This window comes from Ornithorhynchus anatinus, chromosome 7, assembly GCF_004115215.2.
Source record: "Ornithorhynchus anatinus isolate Pmale09 chromosome 7, mOrnAna1.pri.v4, whole genome shotgun sequence".
Lineage (NCBI taxonomy): Eukaryota > Metazoa > Chordata > Mammalia > Monotremata > Ornithorhynchidae > Ornithorhynchus > Ornithorhynchus anatinus.
In genome coordinates, this window is record NC_041734.1 from 65,154,468 (window position 1) to 65,178,332 (window position 23,865).

The following is a 23,865-nucleotide window of genomic DNA, read 5'->3' on the forward strand; positions in this document are numbered from 1 at the left end:
CAAAGTCCTACTGAAATCCCATTTCCTCTGGGTCAGGTCATCCCAACAACTACCTTAGCATTTATGTAGCTACAGCCAGCCTTGGCATTTACAAGTCAAATCTAAATACTGGTATCCCTTCACAGCAAAATTGGGCCTGAAAACTTTGAAGTCAAAAGGTAAGTCAGGATAAACGTTCTCATCAAAATAACGTTAGAAATCGGGGGTTGGTTTTCAGATATCCTATTTCACCAAAATCGGGTACTCAGAGCTGAGTAATTAAGGTGTGTTGTTTTTATATTCGGATGCTGAATCAGAAGAGTCCTGTGATAGGATAGCTGATGTTACCTGAAGTAAAATGGACACATCAACTCTTGCTGGCCTCTTCCATTAAGCCCCACCCCACAAAAATTGCAGCTTTTAAAATGGTTTCCCCGATGGTCCTGTGTGTGCCCTCATCTACCACTTACGAAGCACCGTGCAATAGTTGGATAAAGGAGCAAATCCCATGACGGAGACTAGCAAAGTCAAAACTACCATTTGCCTGCTTTGTGGCCTTGGGCAAGTCTCTTGATATCAGTCTTCTCATCTGTGAAGTGGGGATTCAAAATCTGACCGCCCTCCTAGACTGTGAGCCACATGAGGGACGGGGGGGCTGTGATGGTTATATTTTTATGTACCCCAGCACTTACAAGAGTGGTTGGCTCACAAATGCTTAATTTTTTATGGTATTCATTAAGCACTTACGATGAGCCAGACATTTTACTAAGCGCCAAGGAGGTATAAATTAATCAGGTAGGATACAGTCCACGTCCCACATGGGGCTCGCAGTCTTGATCTCCATTTTACAGATGATGTAATAAGTAAAGAGAAATGAAGCGACTCACCCAAGGTCAAACAGCAGACAAGTGGCAGATCCGGGATTAGAACCCAAGTCCTTCTGACTCCCAGACCTTTGATCTGTCCATTAGGCAACACTTTCCAATGATTAAAATCAGTGTGTTGTAAAGCTGCAACAGAACGAAAATTTAGAAGCCTTGGAAATGCCTCTTAAAGCTTAAGACCAGGATTTCCAGTAGCCTATTCATTCACTGTTTCCCCCCCGACCCACCCTATCCACCTTCTCTTACTTATGCTACTCCAGTTGTAGCCGTATCCTTTCTCTTCCCACTAATTGTAAATTTGCATCCAGTTTCTCCCTTAGATGGAGGGCAGGGAGAACATCTTTTACCTCTATTGAACTCACCCAACGTGAATATTATGCTCAACACATATTAAATACTAGTGTTCCAAAGTAGATATTAAATGCTATTACATATGCTTTTCTGGATACCAGACCAGCTGGGTTTCTGGGTTAAGGGCACAGAGAGACTACCTTTCAGAGCCTTTTCAAATCCTTGGGTTTATACGGCTATTGCTAGCCAATTCCCATCATCCATTCCCTCTCTAAAATCATCAGACACTAAACCATAGCCTCAATCAGTGGTATTTGAGCACTTACTCTGGAAAGAGCACTGTACTATGCTTGAGAGAGTACAATACAGATTTGTTAGACACATTCCCTTCCCACAACCGTTCTAATAGAGAGCAAATTATTGGAAGAACCACCGTTAAACCCTAACCCTCTCCCTGGAGCTAAACCTGATTAAAACATAATTACAGGGGAGTCCACACTTCACAGGTCTTGTTGGAGGAAAATCGGAACACTGCTGTGTCTCAAAATGCCGACCAGACAAACCTGTAATTTCACCTAGTCTGTCTTGGTGGGAAAGATGGATTCCTTCTTGGTTTCCACTGTGAAGGAGGGGGATGGGGGAAAATCACCCTTACCCACCCAAAAGGTATTCCTTCTCTAAGAGGATCTTTGCAGGCTATTTGTACTCTATTCCAAAAGCCCAGAAAACAAACATTGGTTCTTATTTCCAGAGCCATAAAGACAGTGCAATTTCTATATACACCACCTTTCCTCTCCCTTAAAAGGGTGAAGGGCTGGGGGAGGAGAGGGAGAAAGTAATATGGGTGTTAGCTGTAGGTATTCTGAGCAGAGTAAGATGGGAAGCAGAAAGAGGTGGGAAATTATTGGAAGGGAGAGAACACTGGGAAACATGGGTGGGGCCCAGGCAGATTCAGAGGTCGAGCCATTTTTGAAGAATAGGGGCAAGGCTGTTTTAACCCTGAAAAATCACAGGATCATTCTCTGTGCCTACTAAAAGAGAAATTCAGTGAAATCTATGGGTATTTCCCATTGGCTTTTCAGAAACTGGGTCTTGGAATCAGGTTTGATAGGCTGGGCAGCCACCAATAAAGGGGTTCTTCTGCTCCCCGTCACGATTGCTCTTGATTCTATTTATTGCTATTGTTTTAATGAGACGTTCATCCCCTTGATTCTATTTATTGCTATTGTTCTTGTCTGTCCGTCTCCCCCGATTAGTCTGTAAGCCCATCAATGGGCAGGGACCGTCTCTATCTGTTGCCGATTTGTCCATTCCAAGCGCTTAGTACAGTGCTCCGCACATAGTAAGCGCTCAATAAATACTATTGAATGAATGAATGATTAAATATGCTCAGGTGGGACAGGGCTCCTGTCACGGCAAACTCCCCCTGCGGAGCCCCAACTTTCAAGGTGACAACTTGGACTTTGGAATTTCATTTCTTGGCTCCCAGCTGGCTGAGGGCACTGTTGGGAAGCAGCGTGGCTCAGTGGAAAGAGCCTGGGCTTCGGAGTCAGAGGTCATGGGTTCGACTCCCGGCTCTGCCACTTGGCAGCTGTGTGACTGTGGGCAAGTCACTTCACTTCTCAGTGCCTCAGTTATCTCATCTGTAAAATGGGGATTAGCTGTGAGCCTCATGTGGGACAACCTGATGACCCCATACCTACCCCAGCTCTTAGAACAGTGCTCTGCCCATAGTAAGCGCTTAACAAATACCAACATTATCATTATTACTGTTAAGTAGGCTCTCTTTCTCCACTGCCTTTTCCTCCTTCAAAGAAGAACTCTCCCTGAACACATGTTAACAAAACCCCACCAGAGTCAGGAAGCCGTGCCCCTCTTCCTTTCCCCAAAGCAAGCCCCTCCTCTCCCCAACAAACCACTGCCCTTCTATTCCTAGGAGAAGGGATTCAATTCCTGGCTAGTTAACGTTTTTCTGTTCACTGGAGCACTGTCCTGTGGTTATTTGGCAACCGAAGGCCCCCAGGACAGAGAAGAGGGTGGGTGTAAGGGCTTCACTGCTGTCCAGCTCTGGAGTACAGGAGCACGGCACTGGGCTGGGGTGAGGCAGGATGGGGACAAGATGGTCTTCTTTTGGGAGGAAGGGGAAGGGAGAAGATGGGAAGCTGTGGAAGAGAAGTTGGATCCCAAAGAACAGACATTACAATGAAAGGCAGGTACTTAGCTCTCCCTACCCACGAGACAAGCTATCAATTCCTACCTCAAAGTCAGCTTTGTTGGACCTAGACTTTACACCTGCATGGGGTCTTGAGGAATGGTTTTAGTGAGTGTGAAGGAACTTAAGGTTTTAAAAAGCTTCCAACCCTCCCCCATAACTTGGCACAGTGAATAGAGCATGGGCCTGGGAGGCAGCAGGTCACGGGTTCTAATCCTGGATCTGGCACCTGTCTGCTCCGTGACCTTAGGCGAGTCACTTCACTTCTCTGTGCCTCAGTTACCTCAACTATAGAATGGGGATTGGGCTGAGCGCCCCACATGGGGCAGGGACAGTGTCCAACTTGATTTGCTTGCATCCACCCCAGCACTTAGTACAGTGCCTGGCACATAGTAAATGCTTAACACCACCGTTATTATATGTCCCCACACACGGATAAGGACCCGTACCAATCCCCAACACAGCTCTCCTGCTTCCACATTCCCCACCCCTTCTCCGAAGGCACTGACTCAGAAGCAGTAATACACACAGGTGTTTGCCTAAGTATTACACACAAGCAAACTATGGAGAAACAGATACACAAGACCATAACCCTGGCTTTGTCCCGAACACATCTCTCATTCTATCCAAATAATCAATCTGTCACCAAATCCTGTCAGTTCTTACTTTCACAACATTGCTAAAATCCACCCTTTCCTCTCCAGCTGCTACTATTCTGATCCAAGCATTTATCCTATGGCCCTTTTTTTATATTTGATAAGCATTTACTATGTATAATGCACTGTACTGAGCCCTGGGGTAGATATAAGATAACCAGGTTGGACACGTTCCCTGTCTCATATAGGGTTCAAAGTCTTAATCTCCATCTCCAGTCTCTGGGGCACAGAGAAGTTAAGTGACTTGTCCAAGGTCACACAGCAGACAAGAGGCAGAGTTGGGATTAGAACCCAGGTCCTTGGATTCCCAGGCCCATGCTCTTTCCACTAGCCTACACTGCTTCTCACCTCGACTACTACATCAGCCTCTTCCTTGACCTCCCTTGGTCATGTCACTTCCCACTCCAGCCCATACTTCACTCTGTTGCAGAGATGGTTAAAAACAAAACAGAATTTAAACACACCCACACACGAAGTCCAAATCTCCCCACTTCTCGAGAACCTCCAGTGGTTGCTCATCCACCTCCACATCATCAATTGGAAACTCCTTACCCTCAGCTTTAAAGCACTCAGTCAACTCACCCACTCCTACCATACCTCACTGATTTCCTATTACAACCCAACCAACACACTTCACTTCTTTAATGCCAACCTACTCCTCTTACCTCAAGTTCATCTATCTTGCTGCCAACTCCTTGCCCACATTCTCCCTCTAGCCTGGAACTCCCTCCCCCTTCATAAGACAGACCACCACTCTCCTCACCTTCAAAGCTTTACTAAAACCACACTTCCTCCCAGAACCAAGCCCTCATTTCCCCTCCTCCCTCCCGCATCACCCATGCATTTCATCCCTTTAAGGATATCCTGTGTGATCTTGGGCAAATGATTTATCTGTGCCTCAGTTGCCTCATCTGTAAAATAGGTTTGAGACTGAGAGCCCCCTGTGGGACAGAAACCGCCCAACCCAACCTGCTTGGATCTACCCCAGAGCTTAGTATGATGGCTGGCACATAGTAACATAAATGCCATAATTATTATGCTTTTTGGACATGTCCATAATTCATTTTAATGGTTACCTCCCTCTCTAGCCTGAAAGCACCTTGGGGGCAAGGAACGTGTCTACCAACCTTACTATATTGTACTCTTTCAAGTACTCGGTACAGTGCTCAGCACACAGTGAACACCTAAATGTCACTGAGTGATATCAACCATCAGGCAATTCCTCCCTTCAGGAAATTTTGTATGAAAGTGCCTCTAACCCCCATCTACTACACCACTGTGAGTAAAAGAAGAAACTTTTCTGAGAAATTAGTTTCCTCACAGGGACCCACTAAGAATACATTAACCTATTCCCACCTCTGAGTGTCTCAACCCCCTCTTCCCTACTGCTCTCTACCACTTTCTCCCCCCCCCCACTCCCTGCCTGCTGCCTTTTTATCTCCCCAAATGGCAGCCCCTCCCTCTCTCCCCTCAGTCTATTTAGCAAACTCTAATTGGCATCTCCTGGTAGAGACAGAAAAATGCAGAGAACCAGCCAATAGCGATTGCCAATCCTGATTACCTCAGGAGAGAGAGATTGCAGAAGTGTCGGGTGGTATCTCTGCTCATCTTTAACTATTTCCCTGAAAACCTTCAAACTCTTCCTTCCTAAGAGTCTCCGCCTGATTTCCAGGGGATCGTTTTCTTCAATTGGAAAGGTTTCCTGGACTCCCAAGTAGAGTGCTCAGGCTTCAGGCTCCCTCCTTGTTTTGGAGTATTTTCCCACCTGTGGCCTGTGAATGTGTCTAACTCAGTTTCCTCTTTCCAAGGAAGCCATCCATCTCACTTTCCCCAAACAGACTTAGAACTCCTTCTAAAACTGGAAAAAAAAAAGACCAAAAAAAAGTAAAGCAAACCACTTCCCAGTAACCTCAGCTGCCAAAGAGGTAGAAAAACCTTCAGCCAACTTTAGAACATAAGGTTTCTGAGCTTTATAAGATGTGATAAAATTGTGAAATGGCTGAAGTTGCAAGGCTTTTGATAAAATGACAGAACTCAGCTTTCAAGTAAGTAAAATGTCCCCAGGCACAGTATTACAACCTTTCTGGGTTCACTCTTCTCTCCACAGCAGCAGGGAAGAAAAAAAAAAATCAACCCCTCCTCATTGTGTCACCGTGTCTTTTTCCTAACCCCGAGGGCTGGGTTGGAACAGGAAAGCTCAGCACAAGAAGGACAAGCTGCAACCTGTCCTCCCTGCTTCCAGCATCTCCCGGGAATAGAGGTGTCTTCAGAGAGCCTTGGCTTCATCTCTGGAGACAGCGGTCCCCGTATAGAAAGAGAACCCACCCCTCATCTTCCATCCACCCTTCCAAGTCCTCAGAGCAGCCTTCCAGGGAGTGGGGCCTGCGTTACAAAACTGTGATAGACTTGAAAGCGAGACTTGGTGAGAGTCTCCAAAATAAGGTTTGGGACTCCTGTCTGGGACCAAGTGATAAATATGATCAATCAGTGGTATTTATTGAGCACTTATTGTGTGCACGGTACTATTATGTGCTTGGGAGAACACAGTACAACCGAGTTGGTAGGCATGTTCCTTGCTCACAGGTATAAGGCCATAATGGGTATAATGATGGCATTTCTTAAGCATTTACTAGGTGCCAAGCACTGTTCTAAGCACAGGGGTAGATAAAAGTTGTCCCACTTGGGCCTCACAGTCTTAATCCCCATTTTACAGATGAGGTCACTGAGGCACAGAGAAATTCAGTGACTTTGCCAAAGTCACACAGCCGTTGAGTGGTGGAGTTTGGATTAGAACCCACAACTTCTGACTCCCAAGCCTGTGCTCTTGCCAATAAGCCACGCTGCTTCTCCTGGCTCACGCTAATGATCCATCCAGCCCAGGAGTCTGTCTCTTGCAATGGCAAGGGGATGCTCTGTGGAGTCTGCCATTTTTTTTCATTTTTCCTAATGGTTAAGCTCCTTGTGGGCAGGGAAAGTGTCTACCAACTCTGTTCTATTGTAATAATAATAATGTTGGCATTTATTAAGCGCTTACTGTGTGCAGAGCACTGTTCTAAGCGCTGGGGTAGATACAGGGTCATCAGGTCGTCCCACCTGAGGCTCACAGTTAATCCCCATTTTACAGATGAGGTAACTGAGGCACAGAGAAGTGAAGTGACTTGCCCACAGTCACCCAGCTGCCAAGTGGCAGAGCCGGGCTTCGAACCCATGACCTTTCATTCATTCATTCAATGGTAATTATTGAGCGCTTACTATGTGCAGAGCACTGTACTAAGCGCTTGGGATGAACAAGTCGGCAACAGATAAAGACAGTCCCTGCCGTCTGACGGGCTCACGGTCTAATCGGGGGAGACAGACAGACGAGAACGATGGCGACAAATAGAGTCGAGGGGAAGAACATCTCGTAAAAACAGTGGCAACTAAATGACCTCTGACTCCCAAGCCCGGGCTCGGGCTTCTCTATTGTACTCTCCCAATCACTTAGTACCATCCTCTGCACACAATAAGCACTCAATAAATACCAGTGATTGATGAATTATATTTCTGAGGTCTTATCACTCGGTCCCAGGTAGGAGTCCCAAGTCGCAGCTTGGAGATGAAACTCGGAGATCGATCGATTGATACTATCGATCAATTGATAGTAAGGCCTCCACATGCCTTATTATCCCTCTTGAAGCCTATTGTGGATTGTTTCTCCATATATTTATGCCAATTCGTTTGGACCTACTGATACCTCCTACCTGTCCGACTTCCTATAGTAACACATTCTTTTTTTCTAATTCAGGACGAGGGAAGAAGAGAGCCTCTGAAAGTGGCCTGCCTCATGTTGCCCATTTAACGCCTATCCGGTGCACTGTAATCCCACTGGGTTAGGCATCATGGGGACAGAGCCCCCAATGTGCCATTTACCCCAACGTTACGGTCTGCAGATCATGTTGAGCCTCTTGGAGCCAAGCGGAAGCCAGAAGTGGGGCCAGGACGGGAAGTTGCGTAGCCTACTAGAAAGAGTACAGAGCTAGGAGTCCGAGGACTTGGGTTCTAATTCAGGCTCTGCAGCTCGTCTGCTGTGTGTGACCTTGGGAAAGTCTTAACTTACCTCTGCCTCAGTTTCCTCGACCGGAGGTAAAATGGGGGTTCAATACCTGTCCTCCCTCCTATTTGGCCAGTAAACCCTAGGTGGGAAAGTGATGGAACTCATCTGAATATACTATACCTACCCCAGTGCTTAGTACAGTGCAGTTATAATAATAAGGTTGGTATTTGTTAAGTGCTTACTATGTGCAGAGCACTGTTCTAAGCGCTGGGGTAGATACAGGGTCACCAGGTTGTCCCACGTGAGGCTCCCAGTTAATCCCCATTTTACAGATGAGGTAACTGAGGCCCAGAGAAGTGAAGTGACTTGCCCACAGTCACACAGCTGACAAGCGGGAGAGCTGGGAGTCGAACCCATGACCTCTGACTCCCAAGCCCGGGCTCTTTCCACTGAGCCGTGCTGCTTCTCTTGGGAGAGTACAATACAACTGTACTGTGTAACTGTATACTATATAACTATACTATATGTCTATAGTATAGATATATAGTATATACTATATATATATAGTGTATATATAGTATATAGTATAGTGTACTATACTATATGTACATATAGTACATATACTATGTACATATAGTATAGTTATAGTTATATAGTATACAGTTACACAGTACAGTTGTATTGTACTCTCCCAAGAACTTGGTACAGCATTCTGACACAGTAAGTGCTCAATAAATATGATTTATTCCTTGATTGTCTGGTACTGGTTCCTCTAACCTCCAAAGGGCTCCTGGACCCAGGTCTGTCGGTCAATGGCATTTATTGAGCACTTACTGTGTGCAGAGCACTGTACTGAGCGCTTAGGAAAGTACAACACACTGGAGTTGGCAGAAACAAATCCTGCCCACAGGGAGTGTACAGCCTACAGGAGGTGGAGGCAGACACTAAAATAAAATTGCAGATAGGGGAAATAGTAGAATGGATGGATATTTACATAAGCGCTGTTGAGACCGCGTTGAGTATCAAAGTGCTGAAGGAATACACAATCCCATTGGTCTCCAGGGCCAGCTTGGGGAAGGGCGGGGGAGTGTGTGGCTCCTTTCGCTGGATGTCACATGCCCTGCCTTCAGCCTCCACGTTTAACCAGTTGCACAAAGGGACGAGTCAGCACCACTTGATGGACACTTTCTACCTGGGGGCCATTTCTCAGGCCCTACCTAATCTTCGAAGCACCCCGCTTTACTTCAAGAGGGAGGCACTAGTAGCTGAGGAGTGGAAGTGGCAGTTAGTTGCATGTATGGGAGTGGGGAGCCCAAGTGCCTACCCCCAGCTGGTCTTAGTTCCGACTCCACACTTCCAGAACCGGTTTTTGCAGAAGGCCCGACCCCGGGATGGTTCCGGCTCTCGTCACTGTCTTCCAACTTTCTCCCAGATTCTGAATTTTAGGATCGAACTAAGCTAAAGGGCCGGTTGGAGATTTCTAATGCCTTATTTTCGTTTGTTTGCTTGCTTCCGTCTGAAGATACAGCCTCTTGCGGTCAGGAACTGCCCCTTCCTCAGCCACTCCACCCAGGGGGCTGTGAACCCAGTGCACGCTCAGTTCAGACTGAGGACTGGCAAATTTTTTTGATTCTAAAGATTCAGAGAGCTGAAAGAACGCATTCTCTCACTCATTGGTATTTCTTGATTTTATGGTATTTGTTAAGTGCTTACTATGTGCCAGGCCATGTACTAAGTGCTGGGGTAGATACAAGCTAATCAAGTTGGACACAGTCCATGTCCCACCTGGGGTTTACCCTCTAAATGCCCATTTTACAGATGGGGTAACTAAGACACAGAGAAGTTAAGTGATTTGCCCAAGCTCGCTCAGCAGACAAATGGCAGAGCCAGGATTACAACCCAGGTCCTTCTGACTCCCGTGCTCTATCCACTAGACCATGCCGCTTCTCATAATTATTGAGCACTTACGGTGTGCAGGGCACTGGGCTAAGCACCTGGGAGACTGTAGTACAGTAGAATTCCATCTTCAAATTGTTCATGGCAAAAAATGCTCCCATGATCACTTTTCTGGAATTTTTTTTTTTTACTTCCCCTCTCTGCTCAAGGCCTGTTTTCCACCCCAGCAAACCCCCTGCAAGTAGGATGCTTCAGCGAAGGTCTTGGGCAGTCCAGGCAGGCTGTGGACTCCAGTCAACAGGGAATAAGGAAAGATTGAGGAACAGAGTAGTGGATAGAGCATGGGGCTGGGAGCCAGAAGGACCTGGGTTCTAATCCTACCTCCACCACTTGTCTGCTGAGAAACCCAGAGCCAGGAACTTAATTTCTCTGAGCCTCAGTTACCTCATCTGTAAAATGGGCATTAAGACTGTTAGCCCCATGTGGGACACTGTGTCCAACCTGATTAGCTTGTATCTACCCCATTCCGTAGAACAGTGCCTGGCATATAGTAATCGTGCCTAGCATACAGTAATCGCTTAACGAATACGGTAAAAAAGAAAAAAAAAGGATCCCTCCTAGATTTTAACAGAGGTCCTGGAGCACTGTTATAACTCATGCCTTTCCTTGTTCTCCGACACCCACCCTCACCGCCCCCAGACTAAAAGCCCTGTCACCCATGAGATAAGGATATTGGGGTACAGAGGTACCCTTCTGAAATCTTAGACTGGGAGCCCGTCACTGGGCAGGGATGGTCTCTATCTGTTGCCAAACTGTACATTCCAAGCGCTTAGTACAGTGCTCTGCAACAGAGTAAGCGCGTGGCTCAGTGGAAAGAGCACGGGCTTGGGAGTCAGGGCTCGTGAGTTCGAATCCCAGCTCTGCCACTTGTCGGCTGTGTGACCGTGGGCAAGTCACTTAACTTCTCTGTGCCTCAGTTCCCTCATCTGTAAAATGGGGATTAAGACTGTGAGCCTCACGTGGGACGACCTGATTCCCCTATGTCTACCCCAGCGCTTAGAACAGTGCTCGGCACATAGTAAGCGCTTAACAAATACCAACAACAAATACCAACAACGACGATCAATACTACTGAATGAATAATCTTCCGGAGTGCACTGATAGAGCCCAGTAATGACCTGACCGCCTCACACCTAACATCAAATCCCCCCAAAGGAATTTCACTTTCTTTCTCCAGTCCCTCTGGAACTCTATCTTCACTTCGGGACCCACTTTCCTTTTCGGAGATCGGAGTCCTTAACATGTTTGAACTCCTTTGCCCACTTTGCGGGTGGGAAAGTTGAGGTCCAGACTGGTGTGGCGGGTCTGGAATTCAAGTCTCTGAGGCACTAGTTACCTGATTTGTCAGTCAGCCTCTGGGCTTCCTTTGGAGGTTTCACTGGCTTCTGATTCTCCGTGGGCACATACTCCAAACCGAGCACCTCTTGAATAATTGTCCCTTGGCTGAGTCAAACAGAACCCTTCCCCTCCCCCTGCTTTGGAGCTCCTGCCCAGCCCGGACCTCTTTACGCCACCCCATCTTAGGAAAGAGCCTGGGAGTCAGGACACCCAGGTTCTAATCCCTGCTCTTCCACTTGCCTGCTGGGCAACCTTGAGCAAGTCACTTAACTGCTCTGGGCCTCAGTTTCCTTTTCTGTGAAATGGGGATTCAATACCTGTTCTCTCTTGGACTGTGAGCCCCACTGGGGACAGGGACTACGTCTGACCTAATTGTATTAGATCATCCCTAGCGCTTAATACATAGTAAGCCCTTTACAAATACCACAATATTACAAACCTAATATAATAATGTTGGTATTTGTTAAGCGCTTACTATGTGCAGAGCACTGTTCTAAGCGCTGGGGGAGATACAGGGTCATCAGGTGGTCCCACGTGAGGCTCACGGTTAATCCCCATTTTACAGATGAGGGAACTGAGGCACAGAGAAGTGAAGTGACTTGCCCACAGTCACACAGCTGACAAGTGGCAGAGCCGGGAGTCGAACCCATGACCTCTGACTCCCAAGCCCAAGCTCTTTCCACTGAGCCACGCTGCTTCCCCTCATATGAGATGGGAAGTATCATCAAAGCCACTCCCCATCATGGAGCCAAGGAAGTACATTCCCAGGGAGTGACAGGAGCCAGGAGAGGCCTCTGTTATTTGGGGGAATTTTTTTAGTGGTTTTTGTTAAGCGGGCACATAGAGCTAAGCACTGGGGTAGATACAAGCTAATCAGATGCCCCTCATTGAGCTTACACTCTTATCCCCATTTTACAGATGAGGTAACTGAGGCATTTGCCCAAATTCACACAATAGACCAGTGGCTGAGCCAGGATTAAAACCTAGGTCCTTCTGATTCCCAGGCCCGTGCTCTATCCACTATTCATTCATTCATTCATTCGATAGTATTTATTGAGCGCTTACTATGTGCAGAGCACTGTACTAAGCGCTTGGAATGAACAAGTCGGCAACAGATAGAGACGGTCCCCGCCGTCTGACGGGCTCACGGTCTAATCGGGGGAGACGGACGGACGAGAACGATGGCGATAAATAGAGTCGAGGGGAAGGACATCTCGTAAAAACGATGGCGACTAAATAGAATCGAGGCGATGTACAATTCATTAACAAAATAAATAGGGTAATGAAAATATCACGCTTTTTCTCTTCAAGGAAACCCTTGAGATGTTGAAAGGGAGGAGCAGGAAGAAAGAAGCACATTGACATCAAACAACCATTCTGATTCCTTTGGTGATGTTTTTATGTCTTTTCATTTGGGGAATCAATTGGGAACGATTTGGCCTCTGGGGGCCCCTGTCTTTTAAACCATCAAGAATTATTCCAGCAAAGGGAGGGAAGAGTTTTCAATGCCAAGGTTATCGAATCTTGGTATTTCAGCCCACCCACCCGTACTCCACCCTCTACAGAAGACACCCTCCGTGGCTCCTGGAAACATTCTGAGTATCTCTCTGTGGGTGGTGTTACCCCCTGAGGGATTCTTTGGAGATCATTTCTCAGAGAAGCAACATGGCCTAGTGGGTGGATCATGGGCCTGGGAGTCAGAAGGACCTGGGTTCTATTCCTGGCTCTGCCAATTTTCTGCTGGGTGACCTTGCGCAGGTCACTTAATTTCTCCGGGCCTCACTTCCTTCATCTGTAAAATGGGGACTAAGACAGTGTTCCCCATGTGGGTCATAGACTGTGTCCAACCTGATTAGTTTGTATCTACCTTAGTACAGTGCCTGGCATTTAGTAAGCACTTAGTACAGAGTCTGGCATTTAGTAAGAACTTACCAACACCATAAAAAAAATTAATATGATGGTGGGAGCCTCGGGGCTACGAGGAGATGATTAGCGTCCAGGCTGGAGGGGAGATGGGAGGGAGACACAGAAGGAGCCGGGGATGTTTATTCAAGGATAAAGAATCATTCATTCAATAGTATTTATTGAGCGCTTACTATGTGCAGAGCACTGTACTAAGCGCTTGGAATGTACAAATCGGTAACAGATAGGGACAGTCCCTATCCAACGACGGGCTCAAAACTAGGGGCCGTTCTGAAAGTAGAGAAATACTGTCCGAGAGGCAGAAGGAGATGAGTAGTGATCAGTCGAAAGGGGACTCTATTAAAATAACGGTGATATGTAAGTGGAAGAACCAGGATTAGAACCCAGGTCCTCTAGGCCTCAAGCCCGTGCTCTTGGAGGTGAGGCATTACCCTGAAGGCTGAGGCCTGATCTGAAGGTGGCTGGGAGCTGAGGAGAGCCGGGAGGAGCTGGCGTGTCAGAGGTTCACGTAGCCAGCCATTATAGGCGTGCTCCTCAAAAGCGAAAAACGACAACTTCTCTCCTCCATACATTTTCCTGACGCAGACTCAGTACGAGCCCCCAGTGCTGCCCTGCCCCGAGACCACCAGCCACCTTGAGGGGAGTCTTTTTCGCTAATCACGAAGAAAAAGGAAAGAAAAACGACGTAGGCAACCCTAGTCATTTACAGCTGGCAATTCTGCGAAGCCAAAAACGTTATCTGCGAGCCAGACTTTGCCAGGTCTCCTGCATCAGTGCTGCAGATGTGGCGAATGGTTCGATTCCACTCCCTGGACCCATGTAAAGGTCAGAGATGGTGAGCCTCCCAGACCCCACAGATTTTGGCTCCCTCAGCTGATGTGAGGAATGTGCCTAGGGGAAGAAAGAAAATGCCTTGCCTCTCCAGTCCCACATCGCTGGTCTCCTCCACCACATACTCCCCCTCCTACTGTCCTGGTCTGAAAAACTCCCGAGTAGCCAAGTCACACTGGATGACTGGCTGCCAGTGAGGGTAGGAGCAAGGGAATGGAAAGGGGAAAGGGAGTGACATATTTATTACCCAGGATGGCTGAAGGGGCCTAGCTGCTACTGCTGGTGCTGCTTTTCCTCTGATAGCAATCAAGGAAAGGGAGGCGAGACAGGGCTTGGATGACAAAAGGGTTTTGAGGTCTACTGTTATTTATTTCTTTTTCTTAATGGTATTTGTTAAGCACTTACTATGTTCCAGGAACTGTACTAAGTACTGGAGTGGATACAATCAGGTTGGACACAGTCCCTCTCCCACATGGGGCTCACAGTCTGAATCCCCATTTTACAGATGAGGCAACTGAGGCACAGAGAAGCAAAGTGATTCGCCCCAGTTTACTCAGGAGACAAGTGGCGGAGCTGAGATTAGAGCCCAGGTCCTCTGATTCCCAGGACTGGTCTCCGTCCACTAGGCCACAGAGTCTTCAGTGACTTACAGGTTGCCCAAGAAAAGGCATCCATCTATCCAAATGCCCCTGCCTCTCCTGGGAGCCCTTTAGCAGACTCGCATATTCTCTGCTGTATGACCTTGGGCAGGTCACTTCACTTCTCTATGCCTCAGTGACCTCATCTGAAAATGGGGATTGAGACTGTAAGCACCACGTGGGACAGGGACTGTGTCCATCCCAATTTGCTTGTATCTACTCCAGAGCTTAGTGAAGTTAGAGAAGCAGCGTGGCTCAGTGGAAAGAGCCCAGGCTTGGGAGGCAGAGGTCATGGGTTCTAATCCCGCTCTGCCGCTTGCCGGGTGTGTGACTTTGGACAAGTCACTTCACTTCTCTGTGCCTCAGTTCCCTCATCTGTAGAATGGGGATGAATACTGTGAGCCCCACGTGGGACAACCTGATGACCTTGCATCTCCCCAGCACTTAGAATAGTGCTTTGCACATAGAAAGCGCTTACCAAATACCACCATTATTATTATTAAAGTGCCTGACACATGGTAAGCGCTTACCAAATACCACAGTCATCGTTATTATAATAATTATATTATTATATAATAATATTATATACAATATATTATTTATTATATAATATTATATTATTATTCCACTCAGCCAGGAGAAGCAGCATGGCTCAGTGGAAAGAGCCTGAGCTTGGGAGTCAGAGGTCATGGGTTCGAATCCCGGCCCTGCCATTTGTCAGCTGTGTGACTGTGGGCAAGTCACTTAACTTCTCCGGGCCCAAGTTCCCTCATCTGTAAAATGGAGATTGACTGTGAGCCTCACGTGGGACAACTTGATGACCCTGTATCTACCTCAGCGCTTAGAACAGTGCCCTGCACATAATAAGCGCTTAACAAATACCAGCATTATCATTATTATCTTCATGAAGTCGTCATAAGCAACAACGTCAGAGAGATAGAACTCTCTGAGGGGGCTGCTTCTTTCCCTTGAACTTTTCGGAGTCCAAGACTGCTAGTCCAAGGCAGAGTCCAACCCAACAGCGAGCGGAGGACCCGATGCTTAGTCTCCGGAAAAGGCTCCTTTTTATAGTAGTAGAAATAGCAGCGGTAGGTAATAGTAGCAGTAGAAATAGTAGCATTAAAGATAGCTTTGAGTGAGCGCTTATTATATGCAGAGAACTTGAAGTAAGCACTGAGAAGGCATACACGGTTGGCTTTCCACTATGCAGTGACCCAACCAGGGGAGACCCAAATCCAAGATTTCTCAATCAGCCTCATTTACATGTTCCCAGAGAGGGGAACTGAGATCCCCAAAGAAGTTGGGGAACAGGAGTCGGGGGAGGGATTTTGAACTAGGCAGCTGTTTATGGGTCATCGCCGCCAAACCTCTTCTTCTTCGGTGGTCTGTTTGTGGTACTGGGACGAGGAGGGCAGTGGGTTGGGGTCATTCTGAACACAAGGACTTGCCTCTCAACCTTGTTCGAGGGTCTGGTGCTGCTAGGGAATGGAGCGATATCAGCATGCCCCTGGAGGAAAAGAATTTAATACCATTTGACCCTCCTTTTTAACTCCCTTTTTGATAATAATGAAAATGGTAGTATTCGTTCTATACTTTCTATATGTCAAGGATTTAGTGGAAACAGCATGGTCTAAGGGATAGAGTATGAACGGGAGTCAGAGAACCTGGGTTCTAATCCCAGTGCTGTCACTGGCCTGCTGTTGGACCCTGGGCAAGTTACAGAATTTCTCTAGGTCTCATTTTCCTCAACTGAAAAATAGGGATGAAATACTCATTTTCCCTCCTACTTCGACTGTGAGCCCCATGTGGGACAGGGACTGTATCCCAGGGGTTAACAAATGCCATAATAATAATTATTTAAATGGTGGGGTGGATACAAGATAATCAGAGTGAACACAGTTCTTGGCCCGCCTGGAGTTTGCAGTCTAAGGGTGTGTATGGGGGCGGGGGGGTGGGGGAGAGGAATTTCCATTTTACAGATGAGGACACCTCCCTCTCTGTGGCAATGTCCTGGATCCCTCAGCATCTCTGGCCCTGAATCCCTGGCTTCCTCAATGTCTCCCCTCCACTGGCCTCCCCATTCCAGGATGATTTGTCTTCCCCCTTGCCCTAACGGGGTGGCATGGGGAACGTTAACAAATGCTACCATCTAAGGAGGGAGGCCGGACATGTGGCTAGCAGTAGAATATGATGGGAGGGCCGTAAAATGAGCCTAGGTGGCTCAGGCACCCAAACATTCGATACTATGTATCGAGCACTTACTCGATGTAGAGCTCCGAACTAAATGCTTGGAAAAGTACAGTAAATGCCCTGTACTATATGCTTGGGAAAGTACAACAGAGTTAGGAGACACAATATCTACCCTCAAGGGGTTTACGATCTAGCAGGGAAGAGAAACGCTAAATGTCAAATAGGGATTTTTAAGATACATATACTTACTAATTAGTATCCCCTCCTAAAACCACCACTTCCCTCCCTTCCTGGCTTCTGGCAGGAGGTTAGATCATAGCTGAGGATGCCTCCTCCTCCTCCCCTGTACTCTCTCCTCCCTGTGTTCCTCCCTTCCCCTCGTCCCCTTGCACTCCTCCCCATCTCCACTCCTCTTCTGTCTGCACTCCTCAGCCTCTCCTCCTCCCTGAATTCCACCTTTCCCCCTTTCCCCCTGCACTCCTCCTCGTCCCCTGATCTCCTCCCCCTGAACTCCTCTCTGCCTACACTCCTCATCCTCTCCCCTCCTCCCTGAATTCCTCCTTTCCCCTCATCCCCTTGCACTCCTCCCCATCTCCACTCCTTCTCCTCTTCCTCCTCCTCTTGCACTCCTCCTCCCTTCTCCCCTTCATCCTCTGTACTTCTCCTCCTCCTCCTCCTGCGCTGCCTCTCTCCCCTCCCTCAGAAGGAAGGCACAGCCCAGGCAGAGTCTTCCAAGGCCCAGGGATTTGGGTTATCCACAGCGCCTCTTAGTGCAGAGGTGGTGGAGCCCCGATGAGTGTGGGATACAATAAGCAGGTGAGGCTAGTGGAAGGAGATGCCGGGCCACCTTAGTGCCCCTGGAGGGGGGGGTGCGGGCCCAGAGGGGTGGAGTCGGCAACGAAGGGCCCCTCTCCATTGGCTGGGACCCACAGGTAACTTGAACCTCGGTGCATGGGAGCATAAATAGACAGAAGTGCAAAGCGCCACCTTAAAATGGGCAGAATGGTTCTTCATCCTCACTGCTTCCCCTTCTTCCTTCCCGCTTCCCCCCTCCAGCCCGCAGTGTCTCTTTTTTCCATCATTGAATTCCCCTCTTCCACAACAACCAGGCTTTGTTCTTCCCCCATCCTTTCTTCCAGCCCTGGCACCCCACTCTCCCTTCTTCAGACCCCACCTCGCTTTGGACTTTGCTCTTTCCAGGAAGGGTTCCGGGATGGGCAGGGTCAGCGGAGGGTGGACTGGCCCCCTCTCTCTGGGAGCCTCCACTCTCCAGGCTGCACCTCCGCATCCCAGGCTTTGGCCAAAGCGCTTCTGAGTCTCCAGCTTCTCTTCCTCGGCCATCCCTCATTTCCACTCGCCTTCTCCCCTGACCCCGGGCTCTGGCCAGTTCCCGGCTCTGCAACGTCTCCTTGATTCCCAAGCCACGCTTCAGGCTGGGATGCGACTGGAGCCCGCCCGGGTGAGTGTGAGGGTTCCAGGTGTCCGAGCCTCTGGGATGGGAGCTGGGAGCGAGAGCTGGGGGGCCAGGGCGGAGACTAGGCGGCCTCTGGGAGAGGGGTGAAGGAAGGAGGTGGAAGGGCCAGAGAGCATCGAGCCACTGGGGGAGGGATAGCCACTCCCCTCCACCGCCTCCTCCAGGGAGGCCCCTGAGCTGGCTGGTGCTTTTGAACAAGATTCTGCACGTGCTCCCGTTGGAAGTTTTCTATCGTCACAAGGCACAAGCTTTTTTTCTGATCATGGGGTTGGATAAGTGAAACTCTGTGCCAGGCTAGTGCTGAAAGCTGAGGTTGCCATGCAGGTAAATAGGCCCCAAAGGAGGAAGGTGAAGGATTTGACCCCACAGGTGCTCTGGGGTTGGGAGAGGGCTGGACCGGGCTGCCTCCCTTCTGCCCGGGGAGGGCTGATTCTGGCCAAGGCCACTTTGGGACGAGGAGCCCCAGGTTTCCTGGGAGAAAGAACCCACGTTACCCCAGGATGCGGAAGATCTGTGAACTGGGACAGACTGGCTTCCTGGGCATAGGCACTCAGAGGAAGGGCAGCGTGAAGGGCCACTGAGAAGGGGACGGAGAGTGGACAGGATGGAGGCTTATGTTTATGGCTGTGCGCAGGAAGCAGTCTGCGGGGGCTGGGCCAGCTCTCTCTAGGCTTTGCCCTGCTAAGAGGAGCAGGGGGATTTCTAGGATGGGAACTGCCCCTTAACAACTCCTTCCTGATTACTCGTGGTCCGGGGGAGGGAAGAGGGAGAGGGAGAAGAACACAGATCATGGAAATGCATATGTAATCCCCAAGCCTCATTTTGGTCAAAGAATCTAAAGTCTCCCCCTCGCAAACCTGCAGCAGGAGCTATTAAGGCAGAGTGCATGGGCTGGGTTGTGATCCAGGTCCTGTAATTTCTTCAGCAGATTGAAAGAGCCGGAAGAATGAAAGAGGACGAGTGGAAAGAGCACAGGACTGAGAGAGAACCTGGGTTCTAAACCCAGCTCGGCCACTTGCCCGTTGAATGATCTTGGGCAAATCATTTCTTTTCCCTGGGCCTTAGTTTCCTCATTTGTAAAATGGGGATTCTTTACCTGTTCTCGCTCACCTTTAGACCGTGAGCCCCATGTGGAACAGGGACTATGGCCAACCTGATTATCCTGTATCTATCCCAATCCTTAGTATAGAGCTTGATAGATAGTAAGCGCTTAAATATCACAATTGTTAATTACGGTTAAACTGGGGAAATCTACAGTAGGGAAGTGATCTCTGAATAATCAAGTGCAGGGTATCCAGGGTAAACCAGTACATGGTGTCTACCCAAGGGCCTAGGTCAGTGCTTGACGTGCAGTAAGTGCTAAACAAAACCATTATTATTAGGATTATTGTTATTATTGTTATTGTTATGTGCCTGTTAGGTGGGAAAGGGATTGGGCCCAGGAAATCTTAAAATGGATGCAAGTGAAATGGCATTCTACCTGATCCATTCATTCATTCAATAGTATTTATTGAGCGCTTACTATGTGCAGAGCACTGTACTAAGCGCTTGGGATGTACAATTCGCCAACAGATAGAGACAATCCCTGCCCATTGACGGGCTTACGGTCTAATCGGGGGAGACGGACAAAAACATTAGCAATGAATAGAATCAAGGGGATGTACATCTCATTAACAAAATAAATAGGGTAACAAAAATATAAACAAACAAGCAGACGAGCACAGTGCTGAGGGGAGGGGAAGGGAGAGAGGGAGGAGCAGAGGGAAACGGGGCGGGGGGGAAGGGGGCTTAGCTGAGGGGAGATGAAGGGCGGGGGCAGAGAGGCAGCAGAGGGAGCAGAGGGAAAAGGGGAAGCTCAGTCTGGGAAGCCCTCTTGGAGGAGGTGAGCGCTCAGTCGGATACTCCAAAAGGACACTGAATGAACGCGTGAAGCAACGAGCTGCCTCCATTTGCCACATCTGCTGTAAACCCAGTTGAGTTTTGGCCTTCCCAAGATGAGCTTTTGGCCGCAGAAGTCGGCAGGGCTTTGTTCTTGGACTCTCTCTCTTTCCTCTCTCTCTCTCTCTTTCTCTCTCTGGCTTGCAAGGAGCAGTCCCAGGGCCTGGGGGCATGAATGCAGGGAGGAGTTGCCCACACGCCCCAGTGAGAAGCCATTTCAAACTAGGTGGGATCACTGCCTCCTCCTAACTGCAGGTTGGTGCCGAGACCGGTTTTTTATGGGATTCAGCCGCAAGTCAAAAACATGTCCAAGCAGGGCCGAGGGGAGGGAGAGGCAGGCACTGAGCCAGAGGCAGCGACTGGTTTGCCGTTTCTTTTAAAGAAAGAAAAGCAAAGAGGTTCCACTGGGGTTGGCTCTCAGGTCTCTGCACGCTCGCTCAGGCTCTGGGGGTGGGAGGGTTCAGTTTTCGAGAGGAGGGGCAAGGGAATGCCCCACTCCTTTCCTCCCTGCCAGACCACCAATCAAACACAACAATTCTCTCCGAGTACAATATTGACCTGAGCCAACCGAAGCGCCTGAGACATGTCCGATTAGCTGAATCTGTACTGGGCGACTTATGGACTCTGTCCATACGCAACCTCTCCCCTGTTAGTGGGTGTATTCAGTCTGGGTTAGGATGTGTGCCCCACAGTTTGAGAAGCCCAGGCCTACATAGTTGGGATTTTGCACCTAGCTACGATATCCTTCCCCCATCTCCTGCTTATTTTACAGCTGTAATGGACAGACTACTCTCCTTGCTGCCTTCTTCCCACCCCCACCCAACCCCTACCTCCCTCCACTCCCGTCCCAACCTCTAGAGTGTAAGGTCGTGGGCAGGGAATGTGTCTACCAACTCTGATACATTGTACTCTCCCAAGCGCTTAGTTCAGTTCTCTGCCCACAGTAAATTCTCAATAAATGCAATCGATTATCTTGTTAAACCCTTGGGGGAGGAGGAAATAGCCCCTGAGAGTTTTCTTCCATTGCTTCAGGTCATCTCCCTGTTCTGGCCATGTCTGACAAAAGACTTCAAGCACTTGCTGGCCCGGTCCCTAGAGGAGAGATGAGGTCTGGCTATGGCAGAGGGAGAGCCGCGAGCCTGAGAAAGGAAGCGTGAACAAGCCGGCACCTTAGGGAAATGCGTAGAGCGTCTCTCGTCTGCTGTGGAACTGTGGGCAAGTCACTTAGCTTCTCTGTGTCTCAATTACCTCATCTGTAAAATGGGGATTAGCATTGTGAGCTCCATGGGGAATATGGACTGTGTCCCTCCTGATTAGTTTCTATCTACCCCAAAGCTTAGAACAGTGTCTGGCATATAATAAGTGCTTAAATACCATTAAAAAAAATCTCTAACTCAGATTTCCCGTCAGGGATGAAGGAGGAAGAAGAGGCTGCGGCCCATCCCCTGCTCTCTGCAGGCCTCGGATGGAGATGTAGTAATAGGTGGGGTGGGGAAGGTGGCGTTGGACCATTTTGACTCCACAGGCTCCGGCGTTCCAGGATACTAACGGTCCTAGAAGGCCAGGACGACTCCCAGGACCCGGCTTCTCCGAGGCCGCGCAGGTGGGTTGTTTTCACATCCTCATGCTCCTCGGCTGGGAGATGATGCCATGAATGGGGTGTTGCTTAACCCCAAGGCACTGGGCAAGAGAATTCGGAACGATCCATGGGTTTCTGTTGTCCTTCATTCCACCGGAGTCTGTTTCGTACCTAATCAGATTTCAGTGGAGTGAAGCACAAGAGGCATGGAGTTGAATCTACCGCCACGAGAGTCGCCCTTCGACTTTGAAGAAGAAACACTGCTCGAGAAGTCCCACCCCCTGAACTTTTTGCTAGATGAAGCTCCAGCCCGCTGAGACCCAGGCCCCAGGTGGGGGGGCGGGGAGACGCGTGTCACCGAGCGGAACCATGTTTTTTTCTCCTTTTCAGTTAACACTTTCGGAATGTGTGTTTGTCTCCAGCCTGTAAAGATTAAATGCTTACAAAAGGCCAAGGACTGTCTGAAAGCTTCACCGCCTCATTAGCTGGAAATTAAATCCTTAGACGGTGGTTTCCCACCCTCCTCACCCCCACCCCCCCATCTTCCTCTGCCATCTCCCCTCTGGGCTACAGTTGACAAGCTGGAGCAACTGGAGCAGACCTCTCTGCAGGTATTCCGTGCTAGTTAAAGTATCTCTATTTGCAGCCTTCAAGGAAGCACCTGCTCTCGGCTGATTCCCTGGCACGGGGCCTTGGGAATCTGGCAGTATGCCATTAAGATTTTTAAAACCCATCTATATTGTAATAAAATGAATGTAAATAAGATTTAAGTAGAGGCAGGTTTCAGATATTTCAGGTTCCATACAAGATACATCTTTTAAGGTGCCGGTATAAATCCCGCAAAGGTTAATGCAGTTAAACATATTAGACGCATAAAAATGTCAGATCTAACACTAATCATTCAGCAATTGTAATTGCCATTACATGGGACCCAAAACCTATAGGCAAATCTTAAAAAAACAAAAATAAAATCCTCTAATAATACTCGTCTGCTGTCAGGGCATATTATATGCTTTGATAGATTTAGCAGCAGAAGCACTGGATTTACAGTCCCGTTTTATTTTTCCCCAAGCTCTTTAGGGGGCTGGGAAAAACTCTTAAACGCATTGGCAAAGGCTGTGGGAGGCCGGCGTGAAACCCACCCAGCTAGGCAAGAGCTGGGACGTCGCTGCTAAGTCGACTAGCACCTTTCCTGACATCCCAGAGCACTGAAATCTGCTGGCCAAACCCATCTTGGACAGTGGCCTGGGAGTCGGGCGGTCTTCGAGAGCAGACCGGTCTTACGGTTAAGTCTGAGAGCCTCAGACCTCTGGAAAACCGGTTTTCTCCAGTCTGGGCCCCAGGCAGCAGGACTCACCGCTCACCAAGGCTCGGTAGTTTTCATAGAAGCGGATTATGCAAAAGCTTCTGTGGGCCCAGCGCCCCAGAATCCCTCATTAAGGTATCAGCGTGGGAAGCAGCATGGCCCAGTGGAAAGAGTGTGGGTCTGGGGCTCACAGGATTCGGGTTCTAGTTTCAACTCCACCATTCACCTGCTGCGTGACCTTGGGCAAGTCACCTAACTTCTTTACGTCTCAGTTGCCTCATTTGTAAAATAGAGATTCAGTAGCTTGATGGAAGAGCCACGGTCCAGAGGTCCTCGGTTCGAATTCCCGTTCTGACACGCACATAGTAAGCGCTTAACAAATACCAACATTATTAACATTATTATACCTAAATCCTACCTCGCAGGCGTGTTGTGAGGAGTTAATAACTAAGTAATGTAAGGAGCTTTGGTAATAAAAGCACCATCTAGAAACACAGTTCATTTTTAAGCACTTAGTACAGAGTACTAAGCACTAAGTACACACAGTAAGCGCTCGATGAATGCGATCGAATGAATGAATACCAGTTCTGTCTCCTACTTAGACAGGCTCTGTGTCCATTCTGATTATTTTGTATCT

General features: G+C 48.6%; 1 long non-coding RNA gene and 1 other non-coding gene across 2 annotated transcripts; both read left to right on the forward strand.

The window, feature by feature from the left end:
- Positions 1 to 21,677: 21,677 nt before the first annotated feature.
- On the forward strand, positions 21,678 to 22,384 carry LOC120638510. The gene is made up of 2 exons (XR_005660210.1): positions 21,678 to 21,946; positions 22,102 to 22,384. It is a non-coding gene; the product is annotated as an uncharacterized LOC120638510 (long non-coding RNA).
- On the forward strand, positions 22,034 to 22,141 carry MIR205 (microRNA mir-205). Its single transcript, NR_034662.1, has one exon. It is a non-coding gene; the product is annotated as a microRNA mir-205 (primary transcript).
- Positions 22,385 to 23,865: the final 1,481 nt, after the last annotated feature.